The sequence below is a fragment of the Lepeophtheirus salmonis genome, chromosome 3 (genome assembly GCF_016086655.4).
Source record: "Lepeophtheirus salmonis chromosome 3, UVic_Lsal_1.4, whole genome shotgun sequence".
NCBI classification, from domain to species: Eukaryota; Metazoa; Arthropoda; class Copepoda; order Siphonostomatoida; family Caligidae; genus Lepeophtheirus; species Lepeophtheirus salmonis.
Window position 1 is genome coordinate 13278658 of NC_052133.2, and position 23239 is coordinate 13301896.

The window sequence follows — 23239 nt, forward strand, 5'->3', positions numbered from 1 at the left end:
ACATAGTAGGACCATTAACAATTTTTAAATAAATTATAGCATCAAGAGCTTATCGTTATCCAGTCAGGAACGTCTCAAGGAATTTATCCTGGAAATGAAGACTTTGAAACAGTTTCTTTTATTTTTCTTTAGCGAAGTCTTCCAAGCTTTTATATTTTAATTCATTTGGTAGTAAAGACGGGCATTTCTTGATTATCATTGCTCAAATTTTGTATGGGCTTTATTATACGTCTGTTTGATTCTGAACTTAATTCACTTTCAAATAGAGCTAATCCAACAAGTTTCTCAGATAATTAACATACAGGCTTGAATAATTTTTTGATGTTGAAATTCAATATGTCTAAATCAATGGGGAATATTTAATGAGGGATTTTATTAAGTTTAGACCGTTATTAGACGCACTTAAAGCTTGAGAAGCAAACAGAAAAAAATGTAAGTTATGGTTATATTTGCTCTTTTTGACCAATTAGCACAAAATATTAGTGAAAACTATAACATATTTTAGGTATATTAAGTAAAAAACTCATTTTTAGAAAAGATTGAAAAAAATCAAAACTTTGGAGCCGTTGAGCAACCTCTAAATATTATTTAAAACCGTTCAAAAATTTGTTAAAGATGTCTTTAGAAAAAAAGGAAATTTTTGCAGCCCCCGTAGCCTTCACATTTCTCAAATTCAAAAATAAGCTCCACCTTAGTGTACATATCTAAGTTTTATATATATAAATGATATCGAGAGAAGATTTATTCTGACAAAAATATCATTTATATATATATATATATACATATACTTATACGATATGTTTGTTAACATATCGTGAATTCGATTTCCGAATTGAACAGGGACAATAGGAGGAAAATTCATCCAAGGAAGATTTTCAGACCTCATAAGAGAGTAGAGTGAACTCCTTCCTTGGGAATGAGATAACAGGATGATGAAGATCGATAAGTAAATAATTTTAATATTTTACTTATAATTAATAATCATAACTTAATAAGTAAATTGAATTTGTCCAAAAGCGCAGTATTATATTAAGATATTAGCTATTATCATTGATTATAGGGGATGACGTCATGAAATTGACGTTGAAATTGTATGCAATATTAAGATAATATTCATATCACTATGAATGAATAATAAGTTATATGAATCGAAATAAGATAATCGTCACCATAAAGAAAGAAATATATTGATTTCTAAACAAGATAAATAATCAATAAAAATACTCTTACAATCATAGAAAATATTTTATATAAGTATTATTAATTGTACTTTTAATTTGGCTAAAAGGGTAAAAAATAAATATTAACGATAACAGTCCCGAATTACTATAATCACAGACCATTGAAAGAAAAACTGAGATTTGTTTTAGATTTTGCGCTTAAAGTTAAATACAATTCATTTTTTGTGAAATTTCCCACTCAAAATTGTTCCCTTGTCCTTTGTTTCGTTTTCTAATAACCGAATAATGATGATAATAAATACCTAAATATCACTTAATTTTGAGCCTTGCTTCTCTTTTTTTCTTTAAAAGCTTGATAAATGCAAAGAAGATCACACCGTATTTTGGGTATTAAATAAATTATATATATTTGAATGAAAATAATTTTTTCGCGGATTAAAGACGACACAAAAAGTATTTAATCGTCTTATGTACAATATGTACTTATGTTAAATAAATCTGTTTACTCCATTATAGCTGCTCATTTTCAATCATCCCCCTTTTTTCTGATCAATGAACATCAAGGGGTGGATCCATTGATTTTGAAGACAGCAACAACAATAACATCATGGTGTGAAAAAATGCTATTTAGGATTAATAGAAAAGGGCAGGAAATCTATTGAAATTTTTGGGTACAAAAGGATTTAAACATATGGTGATGTTATTGTCGTTCGTATCACGCTCATGTTATAAGAATGTATGTTAAATGTGTCTTTTAATTCAGGTTTAATGTCTTGCAAAACGTTTTAATAGAATTTGTATGTTTCGAAAGTATTTTAACGCACATAAAAGAAAATACAATAATATGGAAAAGGGTAAAATTTTGAAAAAAATAATAAAAGATATTAAAATGATTTATGATTACTGCATTTTCCATTTCATCAGAAGGCATCCGTTTATTTGTGGTTGAAGTGAATGAGTTCCTAATGATACCACAAATAGAAACATATTAAGAAGTCATTGTTTAATTACGTTTCTCTAGGAAATATATACAAATTGTTCGTCAATTCAAAACCAAGTCATAATTATTTTCTCAAAAAAAGAGCCTGGATTACATTTGTAAACTTAGACAAATAATTTTCGATATTGTCAACAAATAATTTTCGATATTGTCAACAAATAATTCTTATGAATACGCCGCAAATTGTACTTAAAGTAGCAAAAAAATCGTCGTTTAATATTAATAAATTTGATTTAAAAGGCCAAAATGATGTCTAATAAATTATATAAATGCATTAAGCTATAGAACACATCCTATGATGTCTCAAATCATAATATAAACTTGAATAAAATATCTATAGTTAAGCAAAATATGTATAAGGAATGTTAAGTTATTATTTGTAGTGTACACTAAATTTGGAATTTCTCATTTTCTTGGTTTATGTTTAAGATTGTTTATGTATTAATTCAATACATATATTCTGCAAATATACATTTATAACTAATTACATTTCTATTCATTTTTTTTAAACATATTTATTTCAAGTGTCATTTTGACAATTTATGACAGAGTTTGAAAGTGGGAAATAATTTGCTATCCCACACACATGATTATATTTTGATCAAATCTATGAAAGAAACACATGAAACTAATTAATAAATAGATATCAAAAATCATATTCAGGTGCTATAAAATAAATTAATATCTTAAATAACGTGTAATATTTGGGTATTGGATTTGTGTCTTGTTTGTATGTGAGATGAATTTGACTTTTTAGAGTGATTAAAGGATGATACTACTCAGCAATTGTTCAAAATATGATTGGTTGTCCTCTAAATTGAAGTCGAAAAAAAATTCAAGATCTAAAAAGTGCTTCTTCATCAAAAATGATTAAAGAGATTGATTGATTCCTTTATAAAACTGTATTTCTTACCAATCGATTTTAGGAGATAGGTTATCTTATTGCTATAAGTAAAGTTTTTATTAAAATACAAGTCACATACATCAATTAGCATTAACAGCCACTCTGCAAATTGGCAAGCAATAAATGTTGCTAGTACAGGGGTGATCTTACCTTTTGATACAAATATTATTATTTTCAATCTGGAACGACACTACCGCAAAATCACGGAGTAGGACAACAAGAAACCTTATCTCTGAACAGAACAAACTAGGACGGTTGGAAAGAACAAAGAAGATTCTAAATTTTTTAAGGCCAACAAAAATTCGGACCATGTTTTGCCCTTTTCTGATGTATTTTTTTTTTTCAACATTGATGCCCCTATGAATAAGCAAAACAGCCGCTACATCACAACCAAACATCCAGACAATGTCTCAGCTTCAGTTAAACATGTTTTCAGAACAAAAAAGCCAGCCCGAACTATGGTTTTGTGTGTTGTGGAGTCTGCCATCCCATTTTTGTGGAGAGGAAGAAGTGGTTCAATTCAGATGTTGACATCGAACTTCTAGATAAGCAAGGGCCCACTTTGAGTCAGAAATAAGCTCGGGCAATACTTTATCTTAACTAAAGACAGAGCTACGTGTCGTCACTCCGCTAAAATTATTGCCTTCCTGGAAGACAACTTTCCAAAGCTTCTGGGACTTCAACATATGGCTGCTCTCCTTTCCATACACGAACCCCTCATACTACTATATCTAGGTGCGTCTGGAGAAGAGATTTTTGTGCCATTCCTCATAGGAATGTCAAGTCTCTAGGGGCTTCCATCAAGAAGGAGCAGAACAAGCTCGAGTCTGACTACATAGTCAAGGTCTGCAAGAGATTAGGGCTTGCATCGAGGCATTTATTGGAGCTGAGGGCTCACATATTGCATGAAATTTGTGCCAAGCTTTATTTTGTAAAATAAGTGTTCTCACAAAACCTCTCTTTTAAATTTTAAATTAAAAAATTGAAAAGAATATAATGGGTACCACTAGATACTCATACTAATCTGTATCTTTTTGGGCATGTTAAAAAATAAATCGAAAATTAACATAGTAACCCTAACAATTTGAAGAATGTTTTGGGAGAGAACAGCTTAGGTGTCAGGATGTATATTAGATAAGATAAAAGCAGAGGTGACGAGGGGGAGAGTAAAAAGGAAATAAACAATAATCACTCCGATGTTGAACTTGAATTATACTCTGATTCCAACAACGAGTTACTAATATAACTTCACAACAGATCCTCAGGATTACTCACCGTCTTTTATATGCACACACTAATGTTCAATCCGGTTATATAAAACATTTTATGTATTATAAATGGAAGTTTACTCCTCAATAATTAAATAATAATGATATCAGCTTAGGAAAAGATAATTCACTCTTTAGGAAGCCAAACCCAAAAACTCTAATAAATGCAACTGATTAGAATCCTTACTTATTCATGTTCATTTGGTTATATTTTCTAATTATGCCTGGTTAGTGTTGTGAACGCCAATTAGTTAAACTTATATATGCTGTTGTTAAACCTTGAACAATTTCATAGAATTATATGAATTTTGTTCCATAGCTTGGGAGAACTGGCTAATATAAACACATATATATTTCTGAAGGGAAAGTTAAGTGACAAAATATAGATTACTATTAGTTTTGTTATGAATTTCTCCTGTTGGACCATATCTATTAACATTAAATAGCCAAATAGTGATATCCTTTTAATTAGGTTGTATACAGCTATTTGCAAAAGTTTAAGAACATTATGTTTAGTAGAAAAGGGATATATTTCATAAATTTGTGTTGAAGTTCAATTCTTTGAAAAACGACGTAAAATAGTACTAACACTTTCTTTTCACCCTTTTCGTATTAAATTAGACTGATTTTTTTTTTTTACAGGAACAAGTGGGAGATCTTGAAACAGTCAATTTCATCATGGCGTCATCTCTCGTGGACGCTTTCTTTGGAGCCCAGTTCACTTTTTATCCGTATAAATCACAAATTTTTTCAACAGCCTTCTTCGTGTAAAGTCACTATTTTAGCCCTTTGAACAGCAGAACAACAAGCTTTTTTTGCCAATTTTTAAAAATATCATGTTCAGCTAATATACGAGTCCAACCGTCTTCTGCAATTGTCATTAGACCCAGGTTGATAAACACACATGCTAGACCCAGTGGAACATTACAAGTACCATATATGTCCAAAATACGATATTGAGTTAGGTGAAATATCAGACGTGGTTTAAAACTTTTGCAAATCACTGTAGTATATATTGAAATTATGAATACACATTTTTTTGTACCTACATCCAATGTGAATATATATGTACTTATAAAAATCCATCGCTGATTATGACATTATAAAAAAATTAGAAAAACATTTTTTATATTAAATCAAATCAGAAACCAACATATATACATCTATAGATTTTTAAAATAGTCAATATCTAAAAAATAGTATATTTAATAGTATTTATAGTAAAGAACATTTGATATGAAAAAGATGACAATTGAAAAACTTTGTATAAATGTTAGTTGATTTGATCATTATAACTATAATACTCTAAATACAATTTCTTACCTAATTTTCGGCTTTATAAAACATTAGAATTTACATGCATACATATATTTGTGTACGAAAGAAAAACATGGGTTAAAACTATTTAAATGTATAAATTTAACTATATCCTATTGATGAACTTTCAAATAAACTTTATGGTGGCCCTCAAAAAAGTTTTTGTCGAGTCATATGCAGTCCACAACTCATAGTTTCCCAGTCATTTTTTACATATCTAATAAAGATAATTAGAATGTAATAGGTGAAAACAATATGTTAAAAAATACGAAAAATAACCCGCATAATTTGAAAAATATTTTGAAAAGAGTAGCCTAGCTGTCATGGCGTTTTTATAAATTACCTGCATGTACCTATGAGATGAAGGAAATACATACAAGCCCCACTCATCATATGGCAATGATATAGGCAGGAATTACTTTGATGTCGATCCTTAATCCTAATCCAAGTCCAACAAGAACTTACATTTGTAACACCACAACGACTCATCAGAGTTACCCTTCCTCTTTCATGCGCTAGTGACTACTTGATACTTCTTGTTCTCTCTTCAAGGATAAAATAATATTGATGACCGCTTAAAATAAAATAAACGTATTTTCAGGTAGCAGCTAATATAATTAGTATATTATTTTTATCAAAAAATATGTATATACATAATGACTAGAGATGTGAAAATTCTTAATATAAACACAAGCGTAAATAAAAAAGAATACAAATATACTTGTAAGCGTTAAAAGATAACATATCTGTTTACAGAGTTAACTAAAAAAACCAAACTATAGTACTATTTTCTCGCTAAAACGTTAGAATTTTTCACAATAGGAAGGATTGAATTATAAAAACATTCATATTTTGTTCTTAGAAATGTAAAACTTTATTTTATATTCACTTTTACCACAGTCAAAACAATTTTCACATCCCTGTGAATTGTGTGTCTCTTTGTTTTGGTACGGACTGCCTGTCATGAGTAATTTTCGATTATGAAAATTATTTTTCAGTACTTATCTACCCATCACAAATATATTTGTAATCCAAGTGTTGAAAAACACTGATCTAAAAAAGTGTATCCCTAAAAAAATTAAAGAAGCTAGGGTACTAAATAAGACAACCAAAACTTGGCAACGCATCATAGAATTTAAAATAAATTTCGTCATTATAATGCTGTAAAAATAGATTTCTGCCATATTTTCTTAAAGAAAATAATTGAAAAATGACGCTACAATTACAAAGACATGGCAAATTATTTACACAAAGAGATATTATAAAGACAGCATTTGGTGATGCATTTACATACTTTTTCAAAACTTTGACCATAGTTGGTTTAATTGGAATTATTCGAAATGTATTAGTTAGAAGATTTTAATGTCAGGGAACTTTATTTTTGGAACCGTTTTGTTTATTTTATTTTTATTTTTACGGTATCAATGTGGTAAAAAATAAGGATGCAATTTATTAGCTCTTTCAGAGTCATTAAAAAAGCTACAGTGCTCCCTCTACACTAATAACTTTGAATTTTTAAAAAAGAGTAGAATAATAATTAATAAAGAACACTAATATCTTGCTATATAACAAATTATACTAGTTTTTAAATCTATACTCACAAGAGTTTTTGCAATTATACTTATATATATTTAATTCCATTCTTTATTGACATTTTTAATTAATTTTAATTTAGACAAAGTAATGAATAATTCATTTTTCAATGCTGAAAGCTTTGTATTAATTTGTTATTTACTTTGATTTTCATCTATATAGTTCTTTCATGTCGAAATATGGCAAAGAATTGTTTTTATACTCTTAAAATATGAGTTTTTTAATAAAGACAAAACTTGTAGAGGTTGAATGTTTATTGGTCATTTTCGTGTTTTACAATTTATATAACATTAATAAATGTGGGTTTCAGCCTGTGAACCAATATGATGTTGCATAGTATTACAAATCTAAATACAATCAATTGGATGTCAAAATTATAAAGAATAAAAATAAAAGTACGAACTCCCAGCCAAATAACGCATATATACAAATTTCCATCCAACATTTTTATAGCTCATAGTCGACATAGTCCGAACGCTCTCTACTTGTATATTTGCGAGTGATGCCTAATATATGTATGTCTTGCCGGTATGTAAACATAAAATAAATATAAAATTCACGTTGTTGTCCTAAAAATTTGAAGAATGATTGAGAGGAAAGCAGCTTAGCTGTCGTGAACAGCTTAGTTGTTCCTTCTGAGCTGTGAGAGGAACGAAGTGAACAAAAATGCCACACCGTATATAGAAAGGAAATATAGGTTGGAATTATTCTAATGTCAATCCTCAGTTCTTCTCTAAGTAAAACAAGGACTTACACTCCCGAGAAAACCCTTACGGTTACTCTCCGTCATACTCAAGCACACGCACTAGTTATTACTTTAAACTTAAATGTTCTGTCTATTGTTATTATAAATAACAAACCACAACAGCTTTATAAAATAAAATTCCTCTGCAGACTACCACCTACAAAAAGCCTTTCCAGGAAATATTTTGACATATACATGAAAAATTGTGTATGTTGGGCTAGTTAAAAGAATCTAAAGTAGGAAATAAACAAGGACGTTGCAAGATTACTTCAATGTCGATCCTCAATTATAAAACAGCAACATCAAGTCATAGTTACATTTCGTATATCCCGAGTATACACAAATGTTCAATCATGCTTTAAATATAATAGAATCTATTTAGAAAAGGATAATCACCAATCAGAAGTTACAAAATAATGACAGCAGCTCAGGAAAAGAAAATTCATTCTTTAAACTACCAATTTTGAAAAATTGGCCAGCAAAAAATACACAGGATTTACATCACTATCAATAAACGCCGAAATGCAACTCACTTTATGCAATGAAATGCTTGCTAGGAGAGTTCACATTTCAATTTACTTCTATATTCATACTTTTCCCATGAAATATAGTAATTAAATGACGTAACTCAGACGAAATATCCTCATTCATGTTTTAAATACATTTTTTCATCATATTTAATAAAAATGCGTAGTCGTATCTGTGGGATATACTAAGACAAAAAAATTATTGATCCAAAGAGAATTTTCATTTTTAATATGGTACGAAAAAACTATCGAAAGAAGAAAAACACCACTTCTATTTAAACTACAAAAAAATTAAGATGAACCCAAGCCAACAAATTGAAAATGCATTGAACTCAAGTATAACATGTCAGAAAGCAATAAAAAAATATTTGTCAACCTTATGCTTGATTTATTTTTTTAAGCAAGAATAAATATTCATAAATTTTAACATTCCAAGAACTCTACATAGGTAAATGACTTTTAATAGATTAACCATTTATTCAAAAAAACAGCTTTATACCATCTCTTTGTAATGTGTCAATAAATTTAATAATAAAACAACATAAGACTTGGTTGGTATATTAAGTATATGTATATTGTACGTATGTACAGGAAGTTATAACTTTTATGTGACTTAAATAAGTAAATCATTTTATTCAAATAATTTTGTTTTACCTCACTTCTCATGCCCTTTTTGATTACCTTATGTTATAATATGACCTGACCTTCATCAAAACTAAGAAGATAAAAATGAATTTTATTAACCAACACATGCCCTTTACCTTCCACTGGTGTTTTTGTTTGAATCCCATGATCTATCTTTCAAGTAAAAAATAATATGTAAAAATGGCCAATCTGATTTTGACCAACATAGCATGTTTGACTATAATTAAAACATAGTTGATACTAGGGGTAATTTTTGGATAGTGTAGCTTGATTAACAAGTGCTAAAGTAGTGGCAGGATACATATATATTTGAAACATAAATATAGTAAAGAGTGTTAAGATCAAATCAGTACATTTAAAAAAAATATTTAGATTGTCAGTCAGGCCATATTTTTCGGCAGATTTATTTGAAAATTTCCTTAATTAGTAAATATGAATGTGAAAAGTGCTCATTTGATGTAACCACCTCCAGCATCATCACAGCCTCGATCCCAGCCGATATGAGGAGGAAAAGTTGACGAGGTAGTTCTTTTACATGTTGGTCATTGTCTTTTTGATAGAAACAACCAAAAATACTTTGATAGAATGAGACGTTCCATTTGTTTTAGATTCAACAGAGACAAAATAATACATCGGATTAAGATTCGTACTGCTAGGTACCATATTTACTTCCTTATAAAGTCATAACATCATTTACTTTTTTGGTCCCGATGACGGATCTAGGATCGTCAGTCTCAAGAAAAGCCTTACAAATCTTTTAAACGGTCCTTATTTGGACGTCAGTTACATTTGATACTTTTTAAATTTAAATGTTTTTTGTGCATAACTCATCAACACGGTGCAACACCGTTCCTCATCTGTTAATTTAATTTCCTTAATATCTAGAGAATTTGTCGCTTTAATTCCCCAAAGCTTACTAGAGTTTGTTTACACAAAAATGTTTCTGTCAACCAAAAAACAGCAGACAGCTGAATTAATACAAAATCGCCGGTGCGTGCAATCTCCAATTTGGCCTTAACACCCTGTAGTACCAGGGTACTGATTTACTTAAAACAGTACTATACAATATTGATATTGAAATTAGTACTTGTAAGATCATTACATGATAGTATTATCGAGCCACCAATCACGTAACCTTCAAATTTCTTAACTATACCCCCCTCCTTTTCCAAGACAATGCAAAATGTCATTTAAAAAACAATAATGAAAATAATCTTTTATTAAAGAAGCTTAAGAATATCTCAGATTGCACCCAAAAACCACCTACAATTTTTACAGACACCCCTGGGAGTGCATACAAGTTAAACTATTTTGTTTTTTATTTTTAGTAAAAAAAATATCGAATTATCGATACCAATTATGATAACGAAACTGGTAAGAAACTATTTGTATTGTAACAACATTAGTAGTCAGTATGCATTTTGAAACCGCCTTCACACGGATAATTAAACTTTGGACACTAATAGAACTGAGTATTGAAGGTGAAGTAGAAAACTTTTAAATTTAAAAAAACTTTTATTAATTTTCGGAACAATTATTTTAGTTAATTGTTTTTTTTTCTAATCACATTTTATAATTATTTAATTGGTTCTTTTTTAAACATTTTCATGCTTGACAATAGTATTCTGTAACATAACTACTGATTTAGTTTTCTAATAATTAGCAAGATGTAAATAAATTTGATAAATTAATCAAGAATATGATCATTCAAATCACAAACAGTTGACAAAATTATGGTAACTAACTATTTTCTTGTATTTTGATTTACCAATTATTTTCTTATATTTTGATATACTAATTATTTGCTTTGATCATTGCGAAAGCCAAACCAATTATTTGATAGGTTGAGACCATAACTGACTTAGAAAAGTACAGTCATATTCCATATTGTCTAGAATAATGAAAGAAAATAAAATATATACTAAAATTTAAATTTTTTTATCATGATTTTACATAATAGTTTACAGATAAATCATTTTTCCACATAAATTATATTTTTTTAAATATGAGCCCATATAAGTTTGTGTGTGAAAATTAGAAACAAGTCAATTAAATTAGTCAAAAGAGAACAATTACAATCTATAGACTTGTATTTCACTTGAACTCTGAACTGCATTGGGGGCCAAATTGTTATAAATCAAAAATTCTTAAAAATCCAATATTTAATATGTTAATACTAAAAAAGAGAAGAAATTAAATTGTTGAAATGAGTTTCTCACATCCATTTTTTGTGAAAAATGGAAAACACCATTATTTATATTCAAAAAATGGAGTTTCCATGCTTCATTCTGAAAAATAAATACTTTAGTTATGCCGATTTGGCTCTCAACGCACAATATGGACTTAAATTTGGAACATAGTGACTTGAATACATCTCTAGCTATTTTTCAAATCAAGCTAAAAATGAAAAATATAGTTATTCAAAAGGTTTGCGATTAAAAACTATGTATATTAAATTAATAAGAAACAATATGATTACAATTATTGTATAATAAAGATGCTGGTACAAGAAATGAGATGATACTAAGCTAAATTTTAGATAAACTTATAATCTTGTGACTTTATTTCATCACACTATCAAAGGTTCAATATTTAATTTTGGCTGTATAGATAAGACTTGCAAGTATAAATGATGATGGACTTGAAATGAGCTCAAAAGAAATATTAGGACTCAAACTGGACTGAATACATTTTTTCAAGGAATTAAACTGGTGAGCAAAGACTTTACACTCGAACCAGACTGGCAGTATTAGGATTTTTTTTACACCTTTGTTGTTCAACATATGGAGAAGAGTTCAACATTTACTTGATTATATTTTTTATTATGAACAAAAAGCTTTTAAAAATATATTTAAAGTCAAGTAGTAAGTCCCGTACATTTGGTACCATATGCTACCGTTCATTAGATATTTCACTGATAAAAACGGCACATTGGACATGATTTGTTAAGTATTTTTTTCAAAAAAAAAAAAAAAAAAGAATCGTGAGATTGGATCTATTTCAATTACAAGATTTGCATATCAAAACCATTTAAATTCCTTGTCAGATTACTTTTTCTTCTTCCTTCAAAACAAAAAACTTTGAAACGATGTATAAAACTTCATTGAAACACTTCATTTAGAACATAGCATAATATATAAACTTATTTTTTGTTATGTGGTTTTTTTTGTTCGGAAGAATAATAAATGCCAGTTTATGACGTACAACTGTTTGATGATGAAGCTACGTGATATCATCTATATATATATATACAGTGTACGCCCAATCAGTTTTTTAAGATAAATTGTACTATATATACATATAATACTTGTAAGATCCACTCCGTAGTAGATTTCTATCTCCATCAATGAGGGTAAAAAAATAAAAATAAAGAGAACTCATTATGTAATGAAATGATGCCAAAGGTTAAAATATGAATACATTTATATATGTTATAGAAGATATTAATTTTCAAGACTTATGTAGGGATATAAATGAGATATTGGGACCTTGAATTGGTTGGCACTTACAAAAATATGCTGCGTTGGTGGACAGCTACACATATAAAGATGAGGTGGGCCCACAATTTCACAGATTTGGGCCAATTCGGATCTTTAGACGTAAATATTCGGGTAAACTTCGAATACTTATACTTTCGAATCCAGATCTGAATTCAAAATTAGACAAATACCTGCGGGCTCAAAATTTATTAGCATTTTAGTTAAAGTTTGTTCTTTAAAAAAATTAAATCAGGATTAAGTTTACATTTTTACTCATGTTCTATTCGAATATAATTAAAATTTATAATTAGAGTTATAATCATAATAAAATTAAGCACATCGTTGGTTTTATTATATATCGCAACCTTTCTTCTGAAAAGAAACAGAAAAAGGTCAAAAACAGTTGAAAAATTTTCAATTCTTCAAACTATTAAATTATTATTCAGTAATAATTGACAATTGTTCACATCTTCGTAAGATATAATTTGTACCCAACTAATCAATGCTAACAAAAAAGAATACAAAACTTGGACTTTGACAGTCTTGGATATTTTCGGATAATACAAGTTTAATATACTGTACTCGGCTACGTTGGATCTACGTCCCAGATACGTTAAATCTTTGCTCCATACTAGAATTTATCCCCCGAGATTTCTTCATCCCATAATCCATGGAGTTAAAGTTTTTACTTGAGATTTAATTATTTGTATCTTTTAAAACCTATATCAATTTTTTAAATTAAATTTGCTTTTTGTTGAGTCCACCTATATACCTTAAAATGTTTAGTATGATGACAATGGAGCAAAATCATTTTTGGTAAAAAGATTTTTTTTTTTTACAAAAACCATCTTTTTATAAATAAAAATCAATATATTAAATTGTTTTGTATTAAAAACGCAAATCTATTGTTTTTTTGCCGTTCTAAATAAGGGTTTGCAAGAAAAAAAAAAAAAATATTTATATTAATGTAAAACAAGCCCCTCCAGTAATATTTGAGGCCTTGTGCTGGTATAAAATATTATTATTTTTTTTTAAGAAAATCATTTTGGATAATGTTTTTCTAGTTTAAAATGTTATCCAATATATATATTGAATTAAACAATGGAGACCTCTATAAACTAGTATAAGATATTTTTAAGTGGTAGAAAATAATCAATATATGATCCTATACTTACCTTATTACTCCATTGAGTTAATACTGAATTTAATAGAGCTGTTGGGAAGTCCAATTTTTACAAGTCCAAGTCCACCAGTTTCCGATTCGAGACTTGAGTACTACACCTTGGAGTTGATTTAAAGTTTGTTAGTATTAATCACAAATATATATTTAAAACTTAACTTTGATATTAACCTAGTTAAAAAATCAATCATTATTCTCTGGTCGCCCAGGAGATGAACAAAAAAGTGGGTATGTTGTCCATTCTTAAACATTATTTATTTTAAATCAATGAGTTGCACGTTGTACACATTATACTGAGCCCCAGGTAGCGTAAATTTCTGAAACAAATCAGTTTTGAAATGAAAGCTATTCAACAACAACTCTGAGCCCGAAGGTCAAATGCCTCCAATTTTGATAACATATTGCTTGGAGTTTGAGTCTACCTGGTTCCATGACAAAATTACTCGAGTATTTAAGTTTTTCTTAGGGGCAGTTTGAACCACCAGCGCTGGAATTTATTAAAAAGTGGGAAGGGGGGTACATTCTATAACTGTGACGTCATCAGGGGAGTTGTATTTTACTTTTTTTTTAGGGGTGAGGGAAACTCACTTGTGTTTGTTTTTTTTTAAATTTTGAAGGGAAAGCTTTTGTCCTTTTAATATTTGACAAATTATATTTTTTATTAAAGACAAACAACTTTTTTGTAAATTTTGTTATTAAAATTTTTTAAAAGAGACTAAATTGGGCAAATAAGTTTTTTTGATTATTCCTTTAAAACCTCATTCTGATGAGTAATTGAAAAAGAAACAAAAAAAAAAAACAACCATGTTTTTAAGTAACGAAGTTCGGTAAATCCAGTGTATGGATAATTGGTACGGAGTTACCTCCCCAACACAAATGGCTTTAAATTGCCCTTGAGTATGTTGAATGATTTACCTTTGTCACAATCTAAAAAAACAACAACTTCATAATAACATGTATTTAATTAATGTTAATTATTAAATAGAATCATTTTCCAACTTCTAGTACAAATTATAACTAAGATTTTATAGGAACATTTGTTCCTCTACACAATAATATACTATAAGTAGGCACTCGGAATCGAGATTTGAGACTTGATTAGTACTCAACATAATTTATTTGAAAGGATTGCGACTCAATTTGATTATAGAACAAAAAAGATTTGACTTTGGCTCCAAAGCTAAGACTCGAGACTCAACAGAGCGGAGAGGGAGTAGTTTCATTCTAGTTGCGAGATTCTAAAGTTGTAGTTTTTTTGGAAATACAATCAGTCGTTATCATTTGTTGGCGTAGTGAGGAACCTGAATTTGCCGTCGAAAATAAAAATTACCCAAAAATTAATTAAAGGAATACTTTAAGGAATTAAATTTTAGCTCTTTAGTTTTTTTTGGTATAATTTTATGAAAATCAGTTATGTGCTACAATTTCTAATATACAAAAACCTTTTTTTTCACTTTATTATTAATAATTTGAAATTTGCAAAACTTTTGAACGCAAATAATTATGCTTAGAGTTAAAATTTGCATTATAAGATATGCAAAAAATATAAATTGGTGGATTTGGTTCCAAATTGTGTAATTGAAACCGTATTTATTCCGGAAAAACCAACATATTTAAGACTTTTGCAGAATTGCCAATGACTAATTATCCAACAAATTGATCATTCACAATTATGAAAAAAATATCTTCAAAATAAAATTTTGCATCTTTTAAAAAAAAAAATATAATTCCTTCAAAACTTCATTCTGTTGAGTAATTGAAAAAGAAACAAAAAAAAACAACTAGTTTTTAAGTAACGAAGTTTGGTAAATCCAGTGTATGATTAATTGGTACGAAGTTACCTCTCTAACACAAAAATACATTTTGTCTTTTGTTGTCACCTGTCGATTCCCTTATTTTGCTTCATACCTGATGGCTATTTCATAACTTATTCTTTTTGATAAATAAAAAGAGTAATAAGTTATTCTATACTTACGAGTATGCTCCGTGTCCAAATGGACAGGATTTCTAATTTTTTCTTGATCTCTCGTCATTTATGTAACATATATATTGGCCATTTTATTATTTATATGAATAAATTTTGTCTATCATACACAAATACAAATTTATAGCTTCGCATTTAATAAAATATAACGAAGCAATAATATAATACAGTATACAAAATTATAATATGTGTGATTTTAATATTAAAAAAGTATATATGAAATTCATTTGAAAAATTGTGAAGAAATAATATGATAGTAGTTGGAGTACATACGAGATAAAGAGCATTGGTATGATAGACTTATGTGGCTAAAAACCAGATGATTTCATACCATTGTTTGATTCTTTCTAAAGGAAAAGTTCCCAAATACAATATAGGTAACGACGTGTTGGGAAGGGGGCGTGTCTGAGATGATTTTTAAAACTGGACTGTACAACTTTAACTGTGTACAGTCATTATTGAACAAAAGTAATTCTTTTCTGATTTAAAAAAACTTGTTTTATTGTTTGTTAGAAGAAGGAAGTATAAGTATTATAATATTTAAAATAATGAAATTACCAATTCAATTTGTACCTATATTAAATACATATAATTTTCAATATGATTGGACATCTGGCATATATTGAGTCTGAACACTAAAATACTTCTTACATATTTACATAGATATACAGAAAGTATTTGTATTTTGAGTGTTTTATAATACAGGATTCAATTTATTGCTGAAGGAGTCATATATTTATTTAAGATAAATGAGTATTATTCAAATAAATACAAAAACGGCGTTGTATAAAATGTACACAGTGATAATTTTTCATTAAACTATACAATGGACTAGAAATAAATATATTTATACAGGGGATACAGGACATGAAATGATATACAAGAATGTATTTAGTTAATAATATTATAATCAGTCTTTAAAAATGTTGAAATAAAAAAAGAGTCCAACATTTTATATGTAAAATATTAAATTATGGATAAACGTTGATATTTTATCCCAGCATAATCAGTGGATGTACATTAGAGTGTATCGAAATGACAAAAGTATAGAATTTTGTATTGCAGGATATTTTTTTCAAATGTCCCAAAAAATGTCCTTCATGAACGCGTGTTTGTAAGAATTTAAGAGACAGTTTTGTAGTCTAAAATGTAATATAAGTATGACAAGATTTCTTATCTGGCAAATACAAAGTCTATAAGTATATTTGATAAAAAAATATATTTTACTTGGTATCAAAAAACAAAATTGGAGTAGTAAAGATGAAGAGACAAATCGTGATACGGGGTACAAAAAGAGAATATTTATTTTTATGAGACATCTTTAGAACTAAATTTCCTATATCTTGTGACAAAAATTGGAGCAGTGTTGTTCATATATTGTTAAAAGGTACATTTCTAATATACAATACTTAATTTTTTTATAAATTCTGTTGCTCGATTTAATTCTATAATTTTAAATGAACACCATGAAAAAAATCGCATATATTTCGGACGATTGAAGGATATTTTCTTATTTAGATTAATACAAAAACAAAATAATTACTATCCTGCAATACCAAAGTCTGAACTATTGTCATTATGATGAAGTAAATGTTAATGTTCCATTTATGTCACACAAGTAAAAATAAAGAATATTTTACTGCATATATTGTATTTAAAGCCATCTGACACATTAATTATTAATTAAGTTATGTTGCAGGCCTTTAATATTTTTTGCAGTTCTGAAGTTATAGGGAGTATTGGACAATTGTGCTAAATTAAATATACTCTATGCCCCTCCCAACTCAAATATAAGTGTAGTCACAGTCAGTTTCATACTCCAAAATATGTCAATAAAATATTGGAACTTTTTGTTATAAAAAAAATTGAAAATTAGTTATATTTTGATCTTTATTTAAAAGATTGTCATCACAAGTGCCCAACAAATTTTATATGCTTCATAAAATAAGTTAAATATAGGTTGAGTGAAATAGTAATAAGATGTTTCCGATAGTACAAATTATTGTCCTTAAAAGTTATTTTTAATAGTTTTGATATTTCCTTTAGGCAATGGACCATGCACACCAAAATGTACGTTCTAATACGTGAAATGAAGAGATGCATATCATGAAGTTTACTCACCCCAAACAAAGACTTGAAAACTATACATATATAAAATATAAAAGAAAATGTTTTTTTAGGTCGGTTATGCAAAAAATAAAAATAACAACGTGTCTATGCTACATAGGTAACATCAAAAATGAAGTGATTCTTTTTAGAAAAATATTAAAATAACAAAACCAAAAATCTGTATCATAATAAACTCGTGCAATCGAGCAAAAAAGCAATAATTTAATGGTTTGTTATTATCGTTTCTCATTTCCATATATGGAATAGTTCAAAGTCCAATAAAAGCCTAAATGAGTTGGAATTTATATGCAATTCAAAAATGAGCTATAACAAGATGAACAGAGATTTTGATCCTTTGAAAAATCACCATGGGCAACATATATAGTCTTAGATTCAAGGCAAAATATTTGCTGTTGAGTTTTGTCTCGAGTCGAGTTCGTCTTATGACAGTAAACACACTTTTGAGTTTGTTTATGTTCAACTTTTTGAGAATCTTTATATTTTTAATACACTGACTATTCTGATACTAAGAAAATATTGTTTGTACAATTTGGGTACCCGAAACTTGCAGTCACCTAATTACATTACAAAAAAATGAATTTTTACGGAATCAAGAAAATACAACTCAAAACCAATTTGTAATATATCTAAATACAATAATTAGTTATATCTATTTTTTAATATGCCCTCATTCACAAGTAATTACAGTTCAACACATGCATAAACAGGTTGGTATGTCTTGACGATGAATGTCCGTGGCGTACCATGGAAAAAATCCAAATTAAGATCAGAGGTACGGAAGATATTCTTCTCCATGATGGGTTACTTTAACTGCAAAGTCCAGGGAATTGAGGTCTTGGATGGACGAGGGTCAAATGGAAGCAGCCAGATGTATGCCATATTGTTACTTCATGATTTTTGGTTCTTCTTGGCTGCATTGAGCTGTAATGAACTTCTTGATGTGTTTTCAAAACTTGGAGCAAATCAAAATTAGGATGAGAGGTGCAAGAGTTGTTCTTCTCCAAGACATTCCTAAACTGCAAAGTCCAGGGGGTTGAGATGAAGCATGGAAGCATGGAGGCAGGCAAGAATTCAGTCATATAAATTTCGATATTTCCGGCTGTTTCTTGTCTTTCAACATCAATTGCATCATTAATGGACTTTTTGATGTTGTAAGCAGTACATATAGAGATACCAAATGTCTCTGCAGCTTTCTCGGAACTGACACTGGAGGAGATGGTCCAAGCATTTTTTTTTGTTATTGCTCGTATATCTTTAAACAAAGAGAGATGAGACAAAAACTAAACTTGTTTATTTTTGTATCAGCTGTTGTTTTAGTTGCCTAACAAAACCTTGTGATAAAAATAAATAAGTTTTTGTACCCATTTAATAGCTTTTTACAGTCCTTTTGAGTGATATTACAAATTTGACAAATCATTATTTGAATATTTCGAGTTTCATCATAATTTGGTCTAAAGTAAAGTTGAATTTTCCACAAAATATATTTTAGGCGATTTCGAGAAATTTTTCGCCATGAATAAACTGACATCTTTTTTAGTTCAATCAATGCTTGAATCCAACGCTAGTATTAGTTAATGTGAAAAAGTGTGTATGTATTTATATTAGAAGGTCATTCAAGGCCAAATAGTAATGGATTAAAAGTCTTTGATTTCCTGCATAAAAATCGTTTCCGGTAAATTAAAACATTTTATGGGAAAAATGTTTGTATAAGCATAGGATATTAAATCAATTAATATTACAAATAAAGATTTAGGAATATGACTACGATTATTCTTTGCAAGTTGATTGGCTTACGTTGACATATTTATTTATTAATTTTGAAAACATTTTTACTTCAATGCTTAAAGTTTGAATTTGTGTGATTTTATTTTTTGTAATGACAAACTATTTAACCGTCTGTTATTAAATTAGGAAACTATACACTTCGAATATATATAAATACGGGTGTGGTGAAAAAATCTTTACACTTTGTTTTTGCTATATAAATCAAGATTTTTGTAAATGTGTTAAAATTGTTCTGGTCAAATACGAAAAATAAACAAAAAAACCTGTTGCCTTAGAAGCGTAGAAAATACTATATGAACGTGACCAACGAATTTTGGTCTGCGCAATTTTGGAAGCTGGCAAGAAACCATCGGAGGAGAGATGTAACATGGGTCCAGACCAACTACCCGGCATGAAGTGGCGTTCCAGCAGAATGGCACTGCAATTGGTTGGAGGACAACTGATTACTCAAATACATCTGATAATTCTTTTTCCTTTAAATTTACATTTATCACCAATATATTTCAATATGTTTCTGTTATATTAATTACGGCTATACGTGTTTAATACTTTATTTAGCTTAATAATGTCGTATTTAAAATTTATTCGTATATTTAGCAATATTTTATCATTGTTAAGTAAATTTAACAAACTCTTTCCTTAACAGCTGAACATTTGTTTTCCATTTAAATTTCATTAATACTTTTTTTTTTCCAATGTGATAACTGAGACGTTCATTTAGATGAACATTTAGAAGAATAGGATTGTAGAATGATTTAGAATTCGGTCATAATTTTTCTGCAGTTTTAATAGTCAAATATTGTTTTGTGACCCTATAATTACGGCACATAAACTAAAGATCCTATTTGTGACTCAAATTCGTGTTACACTCAATTTTCATGGAATAGTATCTCCAGATTTGACTCAGACTCCGAGTTGAAAGATCCGTGACTTGACAATGATTGAAGTTAAAAGTATTCAGACTTTAATGAGAATTTAAACTCGACACAAGAGTTTTATTTGGGTCCATTTTTCCCTATCTCAGCCCGAGTACATATGTTTATGGATCCAAATCAAGCCTGTGCTCTTAAAATACGAGTATAATACTCTTCTCAACTTAGGCTATCATTTTTGCACCGACCTAAGAACGTATTTTTGACTGGAATTCGAATTGCACTAAATTTTCATGAAACTATACCTCGAGATTTGACTTGAACTCGGAGTTTAAAGACTCATGACCCAACTTTGATTGAATTTAAAAATGTTATAAAATAAATATGACTTGAAGCTTGAGACTAGAACAGTAGTTTGGCCAATTTTTTTGGATGTCAAGCCCAAGAACATATTTTTCTGATTGACAATCCAGCAAAAGTCCATAAAATACCAGTATACTACTATTCCGAGCACAAGCTTCTATTTGTCAGTGTCTTTGAGACTGACAGACATAGTTTATTTCAATTATTCTTATTTAAGGGTCAGATATATTTTTATATGATTGAACTAAGTTTAATGTTAATGATCTGAATAAAGTTTATGACTCAAACTTGAGTTTAATAAAACTAGTGATTTCAGACTCTACTTATCACTTGACTAATACGCGTACTCCTTTAAAAGGGAACCATCATGATAGCTTAGCTGCTCATCTTCCAAATCATTTTTAATACTCTCAATACATACATATATTTCAAATGCACTATTGAAGTAACTGATTATTATTATCTACCTATTTATTTTCTCAAGGATCATTTCTTGAAAATTTTGAGTAATTGTCGACTTTTCATCATCAATAAAAATACTTCTTTTAGAACAAAAACAAGAGAAAAATATTTTTTATTTTCTTGGGAAGTGGAATTGAATTAATCGTGAGGAAAACGATCTTTCATCTGATAAAGATAGATAGATAAAAAACTACGTACATTGTACCTAATAACGAAGAAATAAAGACAGTGAACCCCCTCAAATGTTATCCAAAACGCCCCTCATCTCTTTTACCCAGAATGAATTCAAGTTATTATACCTTTTATTACACTTATACCATAAAGGTAGAAAAACAGGCATTTTAATCGAATATCTGAACCATTCTTTAAATATATCTAACTATTGCATTCCGTTATCTCTTTTTTTCTTTTTATAATCATGAAGGGTTTGATTTTTGTAATCTAAAAACAAAGGTATTTTGTGGAAGTTGAAGAGACTGAGTGACAAGTGATTATGATTTCATTCATAACTAATTTACAATAGAAAAATAATTAATTGTAGTATTGCAAATTTATCTTGCGCCTGAGTTTATATAAGAGAAAATTACTCATTATTGTTTTATAAAAAACTATTATGGGTTGTTCTTTTATGTGGGATGATGTTATGGTACTGTGATCCCCAGATAGAATATCAAACAGACCATGTAAATGAAACTGTCGATAGAATCACTATATTGAATGGCGAATATTGATGTTTGGGAGTCCCTGTTGAAAAGATAGCATTGAATATAGCAAAATACAGTTAAATGGAAACGATGTCCAATGTATACTGTATGTATATATATGTCGATTTTAATAGCGTATAGCTAGCTAAAGTGTATTTTTTAAAAGTAAGTTATGTAAAATATTCTTACTAGTTGCGCAAAAACTATTGACTATATCCTAGTGTTGATATGCTGAGCAAAAAAACTAAAAACCTTACGCTAACAATTGAATGTAAAACATAAAAAATAATAGTATAAATAAAATTCAACTATTAGCTAAATAAAACTAAGATTTAGCTGTAAAAATGCTGCAAAGAAATGCTAAAAGATAATAATGCTGTTTTGTATACCGGTATTATTATTATACCAGGATAATGACGAGTTAATAATGGTATTAGACTAAATTTGTACTAGAGTAGGTACTTACAACACCACTACTTATGAAAAACATTTACCCTCCCTCCTATGACATAATCCCTTAAATTTCTGAACATCTTCCTCACTCATAAAAAAATTGTTCAATATAAAATAAGCAAGATGAAAATGTTTCTTTATTCAATTTCTGAACTAGTTCAATATAAAATAAGCAAGATGAAAAGACTGTTTTTGTGTGGTTTAATTTATCTTTTTATTCAATTTTGTCTGAACTTTTGTAGAAAGTACATTAAAACCAAAATATATTTTTCAATATTCGTAAATAACAAAAATTATTTATTTGTATTGCTACGTATTTCATTAGTATTCAATATTTTTAATTTTTGTCATTAATAACTAGTGGCTTGAATATTAACTAGTTAAAAATTTAGTTGTTATTCAGATATTGTTCCTAATACCTGAAAAATCTGAACACTTACTAATTGAATAATTTATCAAGGTTGAGTAATTGAAATAATTCATATTTCGATACATATTACAATTAGATACAAAACAAAACAAACCTTAACAATTCGAGAAAATTACAATTGAAAGTGATCGACGAATTTTTATTTGCGCAATCCAAGCAGATAAGCGTCTCCAGGACCACTGCCTACGCCGTCAGCAAGTCCGAAACTTTGGAAAGG